This window comes from Stegostoma tigrinum, unplaced genomic scaffold, assembly GCF_030684315.1.
Source record: "Stegostoma tigrinum isolate sSteTig4 unplaced genomic scaffold, sSteTig4.hap1 scaffold_162, whole genome shotgun sequence".
NCBI lineage: Eukaryota > Metazoa > Chordata > Chondrichthyes > Orectolobiformes > Stegostomatidae > Stegostoma > Stegostoma tigrinum.
The window spans coordinates 510195-530951 of NW_026728103.1; the positions used below are offsets into that span (position 1 = coordinate 510195).

The following is a 20757-nucleotide window of genomic DNA, read 5'->3' on the forward strand; positions in this document are numbered from 1 at the left end:
TTTTTATAGTAAGTAAGTGAAATAATTTATTTTATATCAATGTCATATGCAACCATTTTTACATGAAAATGCCTTCATATGCTGTTTTGAGCTGTAAAAGGTGTAGTGTCTCCGAACTAAACTTACAGACCTCTTCCACAAGTATGTGGTACAAGTTTGAATAAATTCACCTTGTTTCGATTTACTGAGGTCTGAAGATGCAATCTTTTCAAAAACCAGCTATCAAAGGAAGAATAATATTCTCTGGTTCCTATTGAACTTAGCTTTGTCATGATTCCTTAATACAATGCTCTGTCAAATGGAGCCTTAAGATAGTGGATAGTCACTCTCACATTTGGAATTCAGCTGTTTGGTCCATGTTTGCACTAAGAATGTAGGGAGGAGAGGAGATGAGTGGCCCTTGCTTAACTCAAACTGAGATCCTTCACTATGATATTACAAAGCAAGAGCTGTTTGATGTTATGGTTGTCACCCTGTTTTGACTGCATTTACGTACTGACAGGCCAGACAATTGACTGAAGGCTTGTCCACACAGGCCACGTATATGGTTTCTCTTCACTGTGAATGACACTTGTTCCTTCCATATTCAAAGCTCCTGAGAATTAAGTGTTCCCGGCAGTTCTTGATCCAGTGTTTGAGTTGAGCAGCCTGTCAGTAAATGCTCCCTTTCCAATTCCCTGAAAAAATAAATTTACAACAGTTAAAAGTAGAATGAAAGCTGCTAGATTGTCACCTGGATCATTAAAAACTGCAGATGCTGTAAATCAGGAATGAAAAATAATTTGCTGGTAAAGCTCAGCAGATCTGGCAACATCTGTGAATGAAAAAAACAGGTTAATGTTTCAGGTCTGATGATCCTTTCTCAAGTTCAGAGGAAGGGTCACCGAACTCAAAACATTAACTCTGTTCTTTCCTTCACAGATGTTGTCAGTCTTGCTGAGCTATTCCACTTGGATCATTTGATATCTTTGAAAGGACAGAAGATGAAAAATACAGGACAAATCAGGCTGTGGGAACTGGCTACAGAGCCAATCATTATTTGTGCAGAGCCAGAGTGGGAGGTTTAAGTGAGACCACAACAATGCTGTCGGTGTAACAATACAAACCGTACAACTATCTGACCATAACCTGTGTCAGTCTGTAACTGGATACGTGTAAATGACCGAAGCTGGCTGAAAATGCATTCCTGCAAGCAGGTGGGAATTCATGGTCCTCCTTTCGATAATTAATTCCCCCTTTTGCACTGGTGGGATTTGTATTTGGAGTACTGTGTTCAGTTCTGGTCACCCGACTTAGAGAAGGTTGTTATGAAACATTCCAGGGCAGATTCAATAGACTAATACCTGGAATGAGTGGATTGCCTTAAAGGAACATCTGGAGGAAAATACAGGCTAGGTCTGTATTGTCTGGAGTTTAGAAAAGAAAGAGGATACTAAATTGAAACATGAAAGATCCTGAGGGGACCTGACCAGATGCATGGTGAAAACATGGTCCCTCTTGTGGAAGGATCTAGAACTGAGGTCATTGTTTAAAGGGAAGGGTGAGTCCATTTGAAATAGTGAGGAACATTTCTCTCAGAGGGCTGAGAATCTTTGTGACTCCCTTCGGCAAAAGGCAGTGGATGCAGCATCTTTTTTTTTAAAAGGCAGAGACAGATTCTTGCTGACCAAGACAATGAAAGATATTCTGCGATATGCAGGTACATAGAACCGAGGTTGAAATTAAATCAGTGATTTTATTGAGTCGCAGAGCAGGCTCGAGGGGCCGAGTGACCCACACTTGTTCCTCATTCCTACGTTTGAATAAACCGCAGGACAAAGAAGCTCAGGTCTTGTCTGATGACTGCGGGTGAGGAGGGTGTTTGAGCTCCCACTTCACTCACCCAGTGGATTAGTTCCTCTCTACACCCCGACCAGCTTCAATTAACATTTGAAAAGTTTTAATCACATCAGCTGTCATCCTTCTAAATTACAGGGAATACATCATTCCTGGTGAGATGATGCATTTTAATAGGAGAAGAGATCAGAAATTCGGAATCAGTTATCCATTCTGCCTCTCAAGCCTCAAAAAGGTCAAAGTTGATCTATTTCGGCTTCAATTCCACATTCGCACTTGGCCTTGATAGTCTTTTTAAAAACACATCCTGTGGGCATTGCTGGCTGTGTTTAACTGTCATTAAGAAAGTGGCAGTGATCTGTCTCCATGAACCACTGTAGTCCATGAGCGGTAGGTGGACGCATAATGCTGTTAGGGAGAGAATTCAGGATTTTGATCCAGCAACACTGAAGGTGTAGCGATACATTTCCAAGTCAGGATGGTGAGTGGTGTGGAGGGAATTCACACCCAACACAGAGTCTACAGCACGGAAAACCGTTCTGCTGACTCTGTCTGATCTTGACACTATCTTGCAAGTACTCTGTCATTCCATCTTTTATAGTGGACACGAACATATTTTTCCAACCAACAATTTTATGCAAATTCCCTGTTTTCTTTCTGACTCCCTTCTTACATATTGGGGTTACAGTAGCGATTCTCCAATCCATAAAAACTGAGTCTATAGAATTTGGAGGAAAACTAGTTGTGAATCTGCTATTTCTATTGCCACTTCCTAAGGTACTTTGAGATGAAGGTTATCAGTGTCTGGGGATTTATCTGCCTGTTATCCCATTAGTTGTCCCAATATCATTTTCCGACTAATTCTGATTCCACCTTCCCATTAGACCCTGTGATCCCCTTAATTTTGGGAGGTTATTTGTACCCTCCTTATTGAAAATCTCAGTCATATTTAATTGTTCCGCTATCACTTTGTACCCCATTATAAATTCCCTGTTTCTGCTTGTCAGGAGACCCTATATTCTTCTTGACCAGTCTTTCATTACCAATCTTCAATTAAGAGTTTAATGATGATCATGAAACCGTTGTTGATCGTCAGGAAAAAGCCATCTGGCTCATAAATATCCTTCAGGGAAAGGAACTGTTATCCTTACCTGGTTTGGTCTGTGTGTGACTCCAGCCATACAGCAATGCAGTTGACACTTGATAGCCTTCTGGGCAATCACAGATGGGCAATAAATTCTGGCCAAGCCACCAAAGTTCACATCCTGTGAATGAATATAAAACAAAATTCTGTTGGTTTGTATGGTCCCTGCAGCATGCACTCATGTTCTGTTTTCTCACTCTGATTAAATCCCTTTCTTTCCCTTTGCAGAAACCTAAACTGCTCCCAATCCTGTTGTCAGTTGTTTTATTGACCTAATTGTGTATGCTGCTTCCTTAAATTTAACACGTGTTCATTTCCCTTTCTGTGCTGTGGTTTGATCATGTTTCCCATTTTGTTCTTATGCCAGGCTGCGATGAAGAACTTCCACAGCTTGTCCACGTCCTCTTTCAACATTTGCCATTACCCATTTCCCATCATCCATTTAAACACTGATTCACCATTTATCACAACTAGCTCGTGCCTCATATCATTTTTACTTCTTTCATTTAAATACAGGACCCAAGTCTCAGAAACAACATTCATCACTCTCCAGCTTTGTGAAGAATTCTATCCTATTGTGGTCCCTCATCCTTAAGGGCCCGTACTCAACTCGATTGTCAATTATTCCATCCTCATTATACAACACCCATCTGCTTCTTCAACATGTTGATTCATAAAATTGTACCATATAGATACTAAATATCCCTCCTGCACTGTACTGCTACAGTTGTGATTTGGACAATTTATAAGTAGGTTGCAGTCACCTGTAATTAAAGCCATAACTTTATGCCTTATATCTCTCAATTCCACCCTAATGCCTTCCCTAATATTACTGCAGCTTGGGTTCCATATGCAGCACTAAGGTCATTTTCTGTCCATTGGTGTTTCTCAGCTCAACCCAAACAGACTCTACTTCACTACACCCTATATCCTGGCTCACATAAGTTTCCTGTTTTAATCAGCAGCTCCTGACAAATCCTTTTCCCTCTTTCCTGCCCAATCCATCTTCCTCAGACAACCCACTTATTCCAGGTTTCAATCTTGTAAACCTCCTCTGAGCCACTTTGAATAAACGAACAGAAGACCAAAACCTGCATACGGTATTCGAGATTTGGTCTGACCCCTTCCTTGTACAAATGAAGTGAACATCTTTTCATTGATGATTATTTGTTGTCATAATAAGGGAGATGGCCTAGTGGCTTTCTGGATTTCAGAGAGATCTTGATCAATTGGGGCAATGGGCTGAGGAATGGGAGATTGAATTTTATTTGGATAAATGTTTGTTCTACCAAAACGCAATACTTCACAAGGGCAGGACTTACACAATTAATGGTTGGGCTCTGGGTAGTGTTGCAGATCAGGAGAAAAAACTAGGGTTTCAGGTACATCATTCTTTGAAATTTGCATCACAGATAGACAGGGTGGTTAGGAAGGCATTTAGCACACTTGTCTTCATTGCTCAGGCCTTTGAGTACAGGAGTTGGGAAGTGATGTTGGCGAGTCCTCTTCTGTCGGACTGTGCGCTGCTCTGGTCGTCCTGTTATGGGAAGATTATTATTAAACTGGAGTGGGTTTGGACAAAATTACCAGGATATTGCTGGGAATGAAGGGGTTTGAGTTATAAAAATACGCTGGATAGGCTGGGACTTCTTTCACTGGAAGCTAAGTGGTTGAGAAATGGACTTATGTAGGTTAATAAAATAATGAGACACACAGATAAGGAATAGTAAAGGTCTTTTCCCTCAGGTGGGGGGGGGTTATCAAAACCAGGGGAATTTTTTTTAAGATGAGGGGAGAAAGATTTAAAATGGACATGACGGACAACTTTTTGTTTTACACAGAGTGCTCAGTGTGTGGGATGAACTGCCAGAGGAAGTGGTGGATGTGGGTTACAATTACAATGTTTAAAAAACATTCAGATAATACATGAATTTGAAAGGATGAGAGCGAATATGGGCCAAACGCAGGAAGATGGGACTAGTTTAGTTTGGGAACATGGTCGGCATGAACTAGTTGTATCGATGGGCCTGTTTCCATGCTGTGTGACCCTCTGATAACATTCTATATCTGCACACTAACTCTGAAATTCAATTTCTTAATTTTCATTCTTCTGCACTTCAGAACTCCATTTAACAAATATTGTGCTCCATTCATTTTGGTAGGAAGAATTTTTCCACATCATCCACCTCCTGCAAGATATTTTGCCTGTAATAATGTTCCAGATTTCAGAGGAAAGATCGAAAGGGAGGCAAAACAGGTGAGGGAGTAGCTTTTATTAATAAGGAAAACATTGCTGCTTTCACCAGAACAGATATTTTAGAAACACCATTCAATGAAAACATATGTTGAAATTAGAAATAAAAAGGAACGATCATCTAATGGGATTGTACCATAGGCTTCCTAATAGTCAGAGGGAAATTGAGGAACAAATGTGCAGAGAGATCTCGGATAGGTGTAAGAATAATAAGATTATAATAGTTGGTGATCTTCAGTTTCCAAACATTTACCTGGACTAACAGAGTGTTAACGGTTTGGATGGTGAGTAATTTGTGAAATGCGTTCAAGAAAATTTTCTTTACCAATAAATCAATGTTCCTATGAAAATAAAAAGCTTTTCTTGGTTAATAAGGCAGAGCAAGTGACTGAAGTGACAGAACAGAGAAACTTTGAATCTTGTGATAGTAATTCTATCAGTTTTACAACAGTTGTGGAAAAGGATATGTCTTCCAGAAAAATTAAAAGTTTTCAATTGGAGGAAGCAATTTTTAATGGTATAAGACAAGAACTTTCAAAAGTTCTGAGGAAGGATCAACAGACCCGAAATGTAAACTGATTTTTCCTCACAGATGCTGCCAGACCTGGTAAGCTTTTCCAGCAACTTCTGTTTTTATAACTTTCAAAAGTTATCAGGAGTAGACGGCAGGCATAAGGGTGTCTGATAAGTGGGAGGCTTTCAAAAGTGTGATAATTCAGAGTCATTATGTCCCTGTTCAAGTGACAGGTATGGCTGGTAGGATTAGAGAGCAATGGTGAAAAAGATACTCAGGTTTTAGTCAAGAATAAAAATAACAATAATAAATTATTAGATGAAAACAACTTGGCTCAAATGAATATCTTGAACAGTGTAAATAGTGTTAGGGGAATTCTGAAACAGGAGATCAGGACGGCAAAAAAGCAACTTGAAACTGCCGTGGTAGATAAGCTGAAGAATAATTCAGAGTTTTTACAAGTGCATTAAGAGGAAGAGAGCACCGAGAGAGCAAGCAGGGCTCCATAAAGATGAAAAACGTCAACTTTGTGTTGAACCACAGGAGGAGAGAGAGATCTTAAAGGAATATATTGCATCAGTTTTTACTGTTGAGAAAGAAATGGAGGCTAGACAAACCAGGAGGAGAAATATTTTGGTTTGAAAACAGTTCACAGAAATGGGGGAGATTTTTAATGAATTTCTTCTCAGTGTTTACTAAGCAGAGAATCATGGATGCTAAGGACAAAAAGGGAAGCAAGTGGGGATGTTCTGGACCATCGCGGAGGTGTTTACAGCCTTAAAGCACATTAAGGTTGATAAATCCAATGGACCTGATGAAGTCCAGCTTCAGACACTGCGGGAGGCTGGGGAAGAAATTGCAGAGATTTTTGCTTCATCTTTTGCCACTGCTGAAATTCCGGAAGACTGGAGGGTGACTAATGTTGTCTCATTATTTAAGAAAGGTAGCAAAGACCCATGGGGAACTGCAGGCCAGTGAACCAGTGCTAGACAAGGTATTGAAGATGATATTCAGGGAGTGGATGCACAAATGTTTGGATATTCAAGGTCTGATTTGGGATAGGCATCATGGCTTTGTGCACAAGAATCATGTCTGACAAATTATTCATGCTTTTCGAAGAGGTAAGCAAGAGGATTGATGACAGTAAGGCAGAGAATGCTGTCTATGTGGACTTTAGTAAGGCCTTTAACAAGGCCCCGTACAGCAGGCTAGTCATGAAGGTTCGGTTGTGCGGGATCCAGGGAGAGCTACTCATGGGATCGATGGTAGGAAGCAGAGCGTGATGGCCGAAGGTTGGTTCTTGGACTGGAGTCCTGTGGCTCATGGTGTGACACAGGGGTCAGTACTGGGACCTTTGTCATTTTTCACTTACATAAACGATCTGGATGTGAATGTACACGGCATGATTAGTACGTTTGCGGATGATACAACATTAAGAGGTATCACTGATAGCAGTGAAAGTTATCAAAAATTACAGGGGAATTGTGATCAGATGGGGAAGTGGGCTGAGGATTGCCAAATGAAATTCAATACGGCTAAGCGTGAGGTGTTGGCCTTTGGAAAGTTCAACCGAGGTCAGAGTCATACAGTGAATGGTATGTTCTGAGGAGTCTTGTGGGACAGAGACAGTGAGGAGTACAAGTACATAGTTGGTTGAAAGCAGCATCACAGATAGACAGGGTGGTGAGCAAAGCATTTAGCATGCTGGCGTTCTTCAGTCAAGGCAGTGCATATAGGAGTTGGGACATTAAAGATGTACAAGTCATTGGTGAGGCCACACTTGCAGTGTGGTGTACAGTTTTGGATCACCCTGTTACAGGAAAGGCATAGTTAAACTGGAAGCTGTGCAAAGAGCCCGGAATAGTAGGCCTGAGTTCTGAGGAGAGGTTGGCCAGGATTGGGCTTTATTCCTTGGAATGGAGGAGAATGAGCGGTGACCTTACTGAGGTCAATAAAATCATGAGGGGCATAGATAGGATGAATGCATGTAGTCTTTTTCCCAGGGATGGGGAATGGAAAATTGGAGTGTACAGATTTAAGGTGAGAGAGGGCAGATTTAAGGAGGATGTGAGGAGCAACTTCTTCACACAGACAGTGGTGCATATTTGGAATGGGCTGCCAGAGAAAGTGGTTGAGACAGGCACAAAAACAACGTTTAAAACACATTTGGGTAGGTACACGGATGGAAAGTGTTTGGAGGGGGACATAGACCAAATGCAGGCAATTAGAAATTGCTAAGTGGGCACCACAGTCAGCATGGACCAGTTTGGGCCGAAGGGCCTGTTTCCATGCTGTATTACACTCTGACTTTAAACCTCCAGGTCCTGCTCTAGTGCATCAAATCATGTTGAGGGAAGTTAAAGAGAAAACATGGGGCCCCTTTGCAGAAATATTTGTATCATCTATAATTACGGGTGAGGTTCCAGATGACTGGAGAGTGGCTAAAATTGTGCCTTCGTTTAAGGGACGTAAGGAGACGCCTGGGAACTATCGAGCTGAGAGTCTGACTTCGGTTTTGGATATGTAGTTGAAGGTAATCGTGAAATGTAGGATTTATGTGTTTGGAGAGGTAGGAATGATTAGTTGATTGATTTTTTTTGGAGAAGTAACAAAGAAGATAATTGAGGCAGAGTGGTGGAAGTCGTTTATATGGCTTAGTGACAGGACACAGGGTCTGGTGGTGGAGGGTTGCTTTTCAGACCGGAGGCCTGTTACCAGAGGTGTTCCACAGGGGTCAGTGCTCAGTCCAATTTTGTTTGACTTTATATAAAAAAGTGATTTAGATGAGAATAGTGGAGACATGGTCAGTAAGTTTGCAGATGACACCAAAATAGGCAGGATAGTGGACAGCGAAGTAGGTTGTCCAAGATTACTAAGAGATCTTGATTTATAGGGTTAAGAGGCTGAGGAATGGCAGGTGGTGTTTAATTTGGATAAAGGCGAGGCATTTCATTTTGGTAAAACAAACAAGATCAGGACTTATACAATTAAACGTAGGGCCTCAGGGTTAGTGTTGTCGAAAAGAGAGACCTCAGGGTTCAGGCCCTTAATTCTTTGAGGTTGGCGTCACATGTTGAAAGTGTGGCTACTTCAGATCTCCTGTTATATGAAGAACATCATCAAGCTGGGGAGGGTTCAGAAAGGATTTACCAGGATGTTGCCAGGAATGGAGGCTTTGAGTCGTAAGGAGAGGCTTGATCGGTTGAGACATTTTTCCATTGCGGTCTAAGAATTGGAGGCGTGGACTTGTATGTTTATAAAATCATGAAGAGTACAGATAAGGTGAATGGAAGATCCCTTTTCATTCACGTGAGGTATTTCAAGACTCGGGGGCTGGAGAAAACCAGCTGAAACGTTCACTCTCCATGTATGAAGTTGGACGGTTCTTATTGCCAGACTATTTGACGAAGGGCCAAAGAGATGGCGGTTAGGTGATACTTCTCGTGGTTGGATTAACTTTCTACTCTGGATGGCGTCATGCTACTCTTACAGTCTATAGGTTACCAGTACTGGAGGGTATGAGTTATGAGGAGAGACTGGGACTTCACTGGAAAATAGGAGGTTGAGGGATGACTTTAGAGAGGTTTATAAAATCATGAGGGGTATAAAGTGTACAACAAGTGTCTTCTCCCTTGTAGAGGGGAGTCCAAATCTGGAGGGTATATTTTTAAATGGAGAGGAGAAAGATTTAAAGGTAAACAAGGGGGAGCTGTTTCAAACAGAAGGTTGTTTCTATGTGGAATGAACTGCCAAAGGAAGTTGTAGATGCAGGTACACTTCCAATATTTAAAAGACATTTGGAAAGGTACATGAATAGGAAAAGTTTAGAGGGATATGGACCCAACACAAGCAAGTGGGACTCGTTCAGTTTGGGAAGCCTGGTCGGCATGGACAAGTTGGAACAAAGGAGGCTAAAGAACTCAAATAATTTTTGATATTTTGGAAACAGTTCATGTTGCAGGAGAGGAAGTGTTAAATATCTTGGAAATATGAAGATGGATAAATCTCCAGCACCTGATCTAATGTATCCCAGGACATTATGGGAAGTAAGGGATGAAATTGCAAAAATGTTGGTATCATCTATAAATACGTGTGGGGTGTCAGATGGCCAGAAATGGCTCATCTTCTGCCTTTGTTTTCGAAGGGATGTAGGGAGAAGCCTGAGAACTATAGACCTTAACGTAATACTGGAAAACAGTGACAGAAGTAGAGTCAGTATGGATTTATGAAAGGGAAATCATGCTGGACAAAACTGCTGGAATGTTTCAAGAATGCAACATTTGGAGTTGAAAAGCCAGTGGATGTGGCTAATGTGCGCTTTGAGAAGGCGTTCAAAAGGTCCCACAGAAGAGATTAGCAAGTAAAGTAAGAGCATGTGAGATTGGGTATTCAGGGGGATACAGAACTGATTGCTTCTGTGTGCCAGTCATTTCTTGTGTGCCAGCCAGTGACCAGTGTGGTACTGCAGGGGTCAGTGATGGGCGCCAGGTACTCACATCATCTATTAGTTATGTAAATGAGAAAACTCGAATATTGTATCTGCAAGCTTGCAGGTTTAGGACAGTGATCTGTGAGGAGGATGCAAATATGCTTCAGTGTGACTTGGAGTTGAGTGAGTGGGGCGAAAATGCAAGGCAGATGAAATATAATGTGGATAAGTTCAAGACTATCCAGTTGGATTACAAAACTAGGAAAACACAAGTCACTGACAGTAAGCATGCAGGTGCAACAGTGGACGAAGAGGGCTAATGGTATTTTGACCTTCAGGGTGAGAGCATTTGAGTGCAGGAGCAGTGATGTCTTACTGAAATTGTACAGGATCTTAGTGAGACCACACCTGAGGTGGTACGTGCAAATTTGGAATTCTTGTCTGAGGAAGGATGTTCTGGCTATGGACGCTCTTCACACAGTTGATGAGACTGATTCCTGGAATGGCAAGGCTTACGTGTAAGGACAGCACTGATTGGTTAGGATGAAATTCACTGGAGTTTAGATTAGATTAGATTCCCTACAGTGTGGAAACAGGCCCTTCAGCCCAACAAGTCCACACCACCCCTTGAAGCATCGCACACAGACCCATCCCCCTCCAAACCACATACCCCCGAACACTACGGGCAATTTAGCATGGCCAATCCACCTAGCCTATACATCTTTGGACTGTGGGAGGAAACCGGAGCACCCAGAGGAAACACACGCAGACACGGGGAGAATGTGTAAACAAATGTGGGGTATGGATGCTAGGGCAGTTGCTTGCTCCTCCTGCAGAATGTGGCAGTTGGGAGACGTGGCACACGTCTCCGCTGGCTACATCTGCGGGAAGTGCACCCAACTACAGCTCCTTGAAAACCGTGTTAGGGAAATGGAGCTGGAGCTGGATGAACTACGGATCATTCGGGAGGCAGAGGGGGTAATTGAGAGGAGTTACCGGGAGTTGGTCACTCCTAAGGCTCAGGACAAGGATAGATGGGTTACAGTTAGGGGGAGGAAAGGGGACAGACAGACAGTGCAGAGATCCCCTGTGGGCATTCCCCTCAGCAATAAGTATACCGTTTTGGATACTGCTGGGGGGGATGACCTACCAGAGGAAAGCCATAGTAGTCAGTTCTCTGGCACTGAGCCTGACACTGTGGCAAAGAAGGGAAGGGGGCAGAATAGAAAAGTACTCGTGGTAGGGGACTCGATAGTTAGGGGAATCGACAGGAGATTTTGTGGTCAGGATCGGGATTCCCGGAAGGTATGTTGCCTCCCTGGTGCCAGGGTCCGGGAAGTCTCCGATCTGGTGTATAAGGTTCTAAAAGGGGACGGCGAACAGCCAGAAATCGTGTTACATATTGGCACTAATGATATAGCCAGAAATAGGGTTGAGGATATAAAAAGTGATTTCAGGGAGTTAGGATGGAAGCTGCAAAGCAGGACGAACAGAGTAGTGTTCTCTAGCTTACTACCGGTGCCATGAGATAGCGAGGTGAGGAACAGGGAGCGGGCGCAGCTTAACACGTGGCTACGCAGCTGGTGTAGAAAGGAGGGCTTCAGATATGTAGATAATTGGGATGCCTTTTGGGGAAGTGGGACCTGTACAAGAAGGATGGGTTGCATCTGAACTGGAAGGGGACCAATGTCCTGGGTGGAAGGTTTGCTCGAGTAGTTCGAGAGGGTTTAAACTAGTATGGCAGGGGGGTGGGAACCTGAGCTGTATACCAGAGGCGAGAGTTGATGCAGGTGAGGCAGTAGCAAGAGGTAGACCAGCTAGTGGAAAGGAACCAAGGGATCGGTTAAAGTGTGTTTACTTTAACGCAAGGAGTATCAGGAATAAAAGTGATGAACTTAGAGCATGGATCAGTACCTGGTGCTATGATGTTGTGGCCATAACAGAGACATGGGTTTCTCATGGGCAGGAATGGTTGCTGGATGTTCCAGGGTTTAGAACATTTAAAAAGAATAGGGAAGGGGAAAAAGAGGAGGGGGTGTAGCACTACTAATCAGAGAGGGTATCACAGCTACAGAAGCTTCCATTGTCGAGGAAGATCTGCCTACCGAGTCAGTATGGGTGGAAATTAGGAACAGCAAGGGAGTAGTCACCTCGTTAGGGGTTTACTACAGGCCCCCCAATAGCAGCAGGGAGATTGAAGAAAGCATAGGTCGACAGATTTTGGAAAAGTGTGGACGCAGTAGGGTTGTTGTAATGGGTGACTTTAACTTTCCTAATATTAATTGGAACCTCCTTCGAGCAGAAGATTTGAACGGAGCTGTTTTTGTAAGGTGTGTTCAGGAGAGTTTCCTAACGCAGTACATTGACAGGCCGACGAGGGGAGAGGCCATTGTAGATTTGGTGCTCGGAAACGAGCCGGGGCAGGTATCAGATCTTGTGGTGGGAGAGCATTTTGGTGATAGTGACCATAACTGCCTCACATTCTACATAGCTATGGAGAAGGAGAGGATTAGGCAGAATGGGAGGATATTTAATTGGGAAAGAGAAAACTATGACGCGATTAGACATGAGTTAGGAAGCATGGACAGGGAGCAATTGTTCCATGGTAAGGGAACTAGAGACGTGGAGACTGTTTAAGGAACAGTTGTTGCGAGTGATGAGTAAATATGTCCCTCTGAGACAGGCAAGAAGGGGTAAGATAAAGGAACCTTGGATGACGAGAGCGGTGGAGCTTCTTGTGAAAAGGAAGAAGGTAGCTTACATAAGGTGGATGAAGCTAGAGTCAAGTTCAGCCAGAGAGGATTACACGCAGGCAAGGAAGGAGCTCAAAAATGGTCTGAGGAGAGCCAGGAGGGGACACGAGAAAGGCTTGGCAGAAGGAATCAGGGAAAACACAAAGGCATTTTACACTTGTGTGAGGAATAAGAGAATGGTCAAAGAAAGAGTAGGGCCGATCAGGGATAGCATAGGGAACTTGTGTGTGGAGTCTGAGGAGGTAGGGGAAGCCCTAAATGAGTTTTTTGCTTCTATCTTTACGAAAGAAACGAACTTTGTCGTGAATGAAACCTTTGAAGAGCAGGTGTGCATGCTGGAATGGATAGAGATAGAGGAAGCTGATGTGCTGAAAATTTTGTCAAACATTAAGATTGACAAGTCGCCAGGCCCGGACCAGATTTGTCCTCGGCTGCTTTGGGAAGCGAGAAATGCAATTGCTTCGCCACTTGCGAAGATCTTTGCATCCTCGCTCTCCACTGGAGTCGTACCTGAGGACTGGAGAGAGGCAAATGTAATTCCTCTCTTCAAGAAAGGAAATAGGGAAATCCCCAGCAATTACAGACCAGTAAGTCTCACGTCTGTCGTCTGCAAGGTGTTAGAAAGGATTCTGAGGGATAGGATTTATGACCATCTGGAAGAGCATGGCTTGATCAAATACAGTCAACACGGCTTTGTGAGGGGTAGATCATGCCTCACAAACCTTATCGAGTTTTTTGAGGATGTGACTAGAAAAGTTGATGAGGGTCGAGCTGTGGATGTGGTGTATATGGACTTCAGTAAGGCATTTGATATGGTTCCCCATGGTAGGCTCATTCAGAAGGTCAGGAGGAATGGGATACAGGGGAACTTAGCTGCTTGGATACAGAATTGGCTGGCCAACAGAAGACAGCGAGTGGTAGTAGAAGGAAAATATTCTGCCTGGAAGTCAGTGGTGAGTGGGGTTCCACAGGGCTCTGTCCTTGGGCCTCTACTGTTTGTAATTTTTATTAATGACTTGGATGAGGGGATTGAAGGATGGGTCAGCAAGTTTGCAGATGACACAAAGGTCGGAGGTGTCGTTGACAGTATAGAGGGCTGTTGTAGGCTGCAGCGGGACATTGACAGGATGCAGAGATGGGCTGAGAGGTGGCAGATGGAGTTCAACCTGGATAAATGCGAGGTGATGCATTTTGGAAGGTCAAATTTGAAAGCTGAGTACAGGATTAAGGATAGGATTCTTGGTAGTGTGGAGGAACAGAGGGATCTTGGTGTGCAGATACATAGATCCCTTAAAATGGCCACCCAAGTGGACAGGGTTGTTAAGAAAGCATATGGTGTTTTGGCTTTCATGAACAGGGGGATTGAGTTTAAGAGTCGTGAGATCTTGTTGCAGCTCTATAAAACTTTGGTTAGACCGCACTTGGAATACTGCGTCCAGTTCTGGTCGCCCTATTATAGGAAAGATGTGGATGCTTTGGAGAGGGTTCAGAGGAGGTTTACCAGGATGCTGCCTGGACTGGAGGGTTTATCTTATGAAGAGAGGTTGACTGAGCTCAGTCTCTTTTCATTGGAGAAAAGGAGGAGGAGAGGTGACCTAATTGAGGTATACAAGATAATGAGAGGCATAGATAGAGTTGATAGCCAGAGACTATTTCCCAGGGCAGAAATGGCTAGCACGAGGGGTCATAGTTTTAAGCTGGTTGGAGGAAAGTATAGAGGGGATGTCAGAGGCGGCTTCTTTACACAGAGATTTGTGAGAGCATGGAATGCGTTGCCAGCAGCAGTTGTGGAAGCAAGGTCATTGGGGTCATTTAAGAGACTGCTGGACATTTACATGGTCACAGAAATTTGAGGGTGCATACATGAGGATCAATGGTCGGCACAACATTGTGGGCTGAAGGGCCTGTTCTGTGCTGTACTGTTCTATGTTCTATGTTCTAAGTTCCACACAGACAGTTGCCCGAGGCTGGAATCGAACCTGGGTCCCTGGTGCTGTGAGGCTGCCGTGCTAACCACTAAGCCACCGTGCTGCCAAAGTTTAGAAGAATGAGGAAAGATTTCACAGAAGCCAATAAAATTCTAACAAGCCTAAAAATACAGGAAGGATGTTGTCAGTGACCAGGTAGTCAGAGCTGAGGGGCATGGGCTAAGCTGTTAAGGACTGAAATGAGGAAACCTTTTCAAAAAAAAGAGAGACTGGGGTCCCTGTGAAATTTGCTGCCACAGAAATCAGTTAAGGCCAAACACTGATACTGATAATGATGATGATGATATGTATAGTTGTGAGGGCTTAAGGGATCAAAGGGTATGACTCTCAAGTGGGAAGAATATGAGTAGAATGATCAGCCATGATCAAAGTGGCTCTCAGAGAAGGATCGAAAGCTACAATGGCCTGCGCCTGTTCCTATTTTCTATGTTTCTAATATGGTGAAGGTGGAATAAGAACAAAATGACAACAACTGACACAAATATCAGCACAACCTTATCACCACTGGATGAAAATCCTGTAACTCCTTACCAAACAGCAACATGGGAGCTAAGATAATAAAATGTGACGCTGGATGAACACAGCAGGCCAAGCAGCATCTCAGGAGCACAAAAGCTGACGCTTCGGGCCTAGACCCTTCATCAGAGAGGGGAATGGGGAGAGGGAACTGGAATAAATAGGGAGAGAGGGGGAGGCGGACCGAAGATGGAGAGTAAAGAAGATAGGTGGAGAGAGTGTAGGTGGGGAGGTAGGGAGGGGATAGGTCAGTCCAGGGAAGACGGACAGGTCAAGGAGGTGGGATGAGGTTAGTAGGTAGCTGGGGGTGCGGCTTGGGGTGGGAGGAAGGGATGGGTGAGAGGAAGAACAGGTTAGGGAGGCAGAGACAGGTTGGACTGAGCTACTTCACCATGTGGATTGCAGCAGATCAAGAAGATGCAGTGCAATTTTGGAAGCTTCTGGAGTGGCTGCTCTGTCTATCATTTTCAATCCAGTTTTCAAGTTGTTGAATGCTGTGAGAAAAGTAACAGAGTATGAAGCTGCCCTCCCCTTTAACCTGTACTCACCGCTTGTGGCTCTCATGGAGGACCGTTTCATTCCGGATATCCCACCCAGTACGCATGCTCCGTGGCTGAACGACGTTGAATGACCAATAGCAAGCAACAGGCGGAACAGGAAGAAGGCACCGGACGTGCTTGTTCTCCAACCAATCAGAGGACGAGGCCACAATTCTGAGGGCGGGTCACCGGACCTGAAACGTTAAACTCTGCCTGATCCTTCACAGATGCTGCAAACAGGCTGAGCTTTTCCAGCAAAACAAAGTGTGGGGCTGGATGGGCACAGCAGGACAAGCAGCATCTCAGGGGCACAAAAGCTGGTGTTTCGGGCAGTTTTAATGCAGTTCCCATGATCTCTGAGCTTTTCCAACAGAGATAGTAGGAACTGCAGATGCTGGAGGATCTGAGATAACAAGGTGTGGGGCTGGATGGACACAGCAGGACAAGCAGCATCAGAGGGGCAGGAAGGCCAACGTTTGGGGCCTAGGCCCTTCATCAGAAATGGGGGAAGGGGGCTCAAATAAAGGGAGAGAGGGGGAGGTGGATAGAAGTTTTATTTGTTCTGGTGAGGTGAGTTTCATTGACAAGACCAGCATTTATTGCCTCTGTCTAATTCCCATTCAGAATACGATGGTGAAACCCAGGCGCACTAACAGATATGTTTCATGGAGAAGTACAGGATTCTGAGCAAGTGACAGTGAATGGACAATGATAAATATCCAAACGAGGATGCTGTGTGGCCTTGGACAGCGTAATCCTCAACATTTGATGCTCACAACATATGGAAATTGTAAGACTGTATTTTCTGTTTTCAAAAATTAAGGTCAGAGAGTTATTCAGTTGACAAACAGGACCTTCAGCTCAGCATGCCTATTCCAGTCAAACAAACAAAACTACATTGATCATACTTACCTTGAAGCCTACAGCCACTAGGCTCTGGCATTTTGAATGCTCCTCCAGCTGCTTCTCAAATGCTGAGTTATCTTGAATTATCTGTGACCTGAGATTTTGTTTTTTTTATGCATGGACTGCGTTTTGCAAATATATCCCACAACATCAAAGACAGTGATTAGCTCGATAGATCATTACAAATGTCTACATTGCTTTATAATCTTCGGGAAAATCAGACTTTCTTTTGAATCCATTTGGGATTTTAATGTAGCTAGATCAGCCCTAATTGACCTTGAAAACTTCCAGCCCGAATTTCACCAAATTGGAAATGTAGTGGATACTGAAAAAGGTTACTTCAGAGTACAATGGGATCTTGATCAGATGGGCCACTGGGCCAAGAAGTGGTAGATAGAGTTTAATTTGAATAAATGTGATGTGCTGTGTTTTGGAATTCAAATCAGGGCAGGACTTATACACTGAATGGTAAGCCCTTGGGGAGTATTGCTGGAAAATGTGTCCTGTTAGTGGGCGCATAGTTCCTTGAAAGAGGATTCAGAGGCAGCTAGGATAGTAAACAAAGAATTTGGTGCACTTCCCTTTATTGGTCAGTACATTGTGTATTGTAGTTGGGAGGTCCTGTTGCAGCTGTACACTGGTTAGGCCACTTTTGGAATATTGCATGCTATTCTCTCTCCCTGCTATCGGAAGGATGTTGTGAAACTTGAAAGGGTTCAGAAAAGATTTTTAAGGGTGTTGCCAGTGTTGGAAGGTTTTAGCTGTAAGGTGAAACTGAATGAACATTTTCCTGGAGATTTGGAGGCTGAGGGGTGACCTCACTGATGTTTGTAAATTCAGGAGGGGAATAGATAGGGCATCCAGACAAGGTGTTTTCACTGGGGTCGGGGAGTCCAAAATTAGATGGTGTGGGTTTAAGGTGAGCTGGAAAATATTTAGAAGGGACCTCAGGTGTAATTTTTTCACACAGAGGCTGGTGTGTGTGTGGAATGAGTTGCAAGGGGAAGTGCTAGATTTTGGTACAATTACAAGATATGAAAGGATGGGTATGTGATTCGGAAGGGTTTAGAGGGATATGGGCCAAATGCTGGCAAATGGGACAAGATTTATTTGGGATATGTAGTTGGCATGGACGAAGTGAAACTGAAGCCTGTGTTTCTGTTCTTCACAACTTTATGACTCTATGATTTGGTGAATTTCTGATGAATAGTTACATGCAGGATATTTGTTGCTGGAAGTTGATTATCTCATTGAATATCAAGGGAGGGCTTTTGGATTGCCTCCTGTTGGAGATAATTCCTGCCCGGCAACATTGAAGAACTGTTCTTGTTAGCCATTCATCAGCTAAACCTGAATGGTGCCACATCTTTTGGAATAACGACATAGACGACTGCAGTAACTGAGGACCATGAAATGGTGCTGAGGACTCGGTTTCAGTACAGTTGGGCTGCTGATGTTTTAATCTCCTGCCAATATGGTCTATTAGTTTGTGAGCATTCAGAATCCTGGCTCAAACAGAAACATTTTCTTTGGCAATGCATATTCGAGTGACACAAACATGGAACCAGATCATGGAAACAGCACTGGAAGGGAGTGGAGGTTAAGAACTGGCAGGAAAACAAATACATCATCAAAATATGCACATGGGAAGAAGGAGTTTATTGTTCTTTTGAGAAATGACACCATAACAGCTAAAATACATTATTCTAATGAAGGGAAAGCTGTATCCATTTTATTGGTTTCATGAAAATAATGGTGATAAAAAGCTGGAATAATCTGGCACTGACCATTTGAAAAAAGCTGGATGTTTTCCGAGATAGCTGGGCTGTCCCAGGTTGAGTAAGTGCTGATACTTTATGAGAGATGCGGTTTTGAAAAACTTTCTGAACACAGTTGATGGAACAGACAAACAAGTGCCATTGGCTAGTACTTCGGAATATATCAGACCTTTCAATGGCTGCTACCACATAGAATCAGACAATTGAGAAAAGACTCATTGAGACTGCACCGCCTGGTGCTGATCCAAATGCTTTTTATAGTTTGGCATGTTACCTGCCTCAGCCATCCTCCTAAGCAGTGCATTTCATACACCAAATAGCCTCATCACAATCGGACAAATATCTCCTGACAGAATTGGAAGTCCATACCGAAAATTCTTCGGAATTTTCTGAGGACAGTGAGCACAGTGTTCTGTACTTTCGCTCTTTATTGTTTCAGCTGGTGTTCCAATATCATTTGAAGTGAGATCAGAGTAACTTCCCATGCTGACCATGCTACTTCACTCATTATGGCATCATGGACCCAAAGCAAAAATGTGGTCAATGCAAATTGGAGACAATCCTGCACAATCTTGGAACCACTTATAAACAGCTCTGTGTGTACTTCTGCACCACTTGGATTGGAAGCGTTTCAGGAAGGCAGCTTCATGTTACGTTCTCCAGAGCCACTGGTGATGAAAAATAAACATAGCCTTTGCTCGTGCCTGCTAAAATCCATGGATGAGTGTGTCTTATTAAGAATATCAAGATACTTTATGGTTTCAAAGTTGAGTCTAAAGTCTTGGAAGGTAAGACTTTGCCAAATGAGTGTAAGCCCAGCAACATCAGAAGCATGGCATGACATTGAGGTAAGGATCCTCATCGTTTTCAATCAGAGGACTGATCATGCGATATCAGTGCCACTGAGTTCAAACCATTCTTGGCAATTTATCTCAATGCGACATGGCATAAATATTAGGGATCTTTAATATAGAAACTTTGCAATGTCTCCTTTAATGATCATTCACAAATACTTGAAGGCCAACTCAAATGGCAGCTTTGTTGTTCTGATCCAGATCATACAAATTGTGACAGTCCAAAAGAAAGAAAGAAATTCTGGAATGTAACTTATCCAGTCCAGCAGCATCTGTAATATGACTTTTTCAGAACAGGTTCATAACAGACTAGATATGTTAACTCAAAACCTGTCTCCAGATGTTGCCTCATCTGTTGTGTCTCTCCACCAATTTCTGTTTCTGTTTCAAATTTCCATAATCTCCAGCATTTTGCTTTTCTGGACCGGCCCAGCTTGGTGAGATTTTGACAGTATCATCCATTTCTGTTTCCGTTAGTGTCATTGTGCCGATTACACTCATCATGCCCCAGTATCTGTTTCTTCTTTTAAGTTCCAAAAAAAATTGCGAATATCATCCTAAATGCATAAATATCTGGAAATCAATTTTGATTAAAAGTAATTTTAGAGGCAGCTGCACTTCATGAGACAACAGAAATAGATGACGGCACAATCCGTGCCCTTCACTGAAAGCATCTCCCCTCAGGCTCTGAAAACTTTTCATACAAATCTCAGAATATTTACAGCAAAGCTGTGGTCACTCAGCCCATCATCTCTGTACCGGCTGGGGATGAACTATATTCCTACTATTATTATTCTGTCATCTCGCGATACACCTAACATTTTGAAATCTTGATCTGCTCTTAATTTTGAATATCCTGGGCATACCCCATGATTAAAAAGTGTATACATAATACATAATTTCCTACATCACATTTAAAGTTATCATACTATGATCATATTGTTGTTTGGCACTCCGTCTCCCAAGTATAACGTATTGACTTGCTCTGCTTTGCATTTCATTCTGTTTGTCAGAATAGGTGCTAGTTAAATACTGGTGACATTGGGATATCACTGTCCTCCTCTCCAGTCACTGCAGCCACTGCTGCCATTCCACTGTGTCTCTGAACCATTGTCACATTCACTCTGTCCCTGACTATTTAGTCCATGCTCTTTAATGAACAACGTCATTGTACACGCTGCATTTGTTATTAGTTTTGGTCAATTGAATCAAGAAATGTAAATGTTACTGCTTTAAAGCACATAAA

The 20757-nt window shown here is 43.1% G+C and overlaps 1 long non-coding RNA gene across 1 annotated transcript; it reads right to left on the minus strand.

The window, feature by feature from the left end:
• LOC132207804 (uncharacterized) lies at positions 1-16074 on the minus strand. Its single transcript, XR_009443848.1, has 3 exons — positions 15983-16074; positions 2988-3101; positions 1-677 (listed from the first exon to the last, which is right to left on the minus strand). It is a non-coding gene; the product is annotated as an uncharacterized LOC132207804 (long non-coding RNA).
• Positions 16075-20757: the final 4683 nt, after the last annotated feature.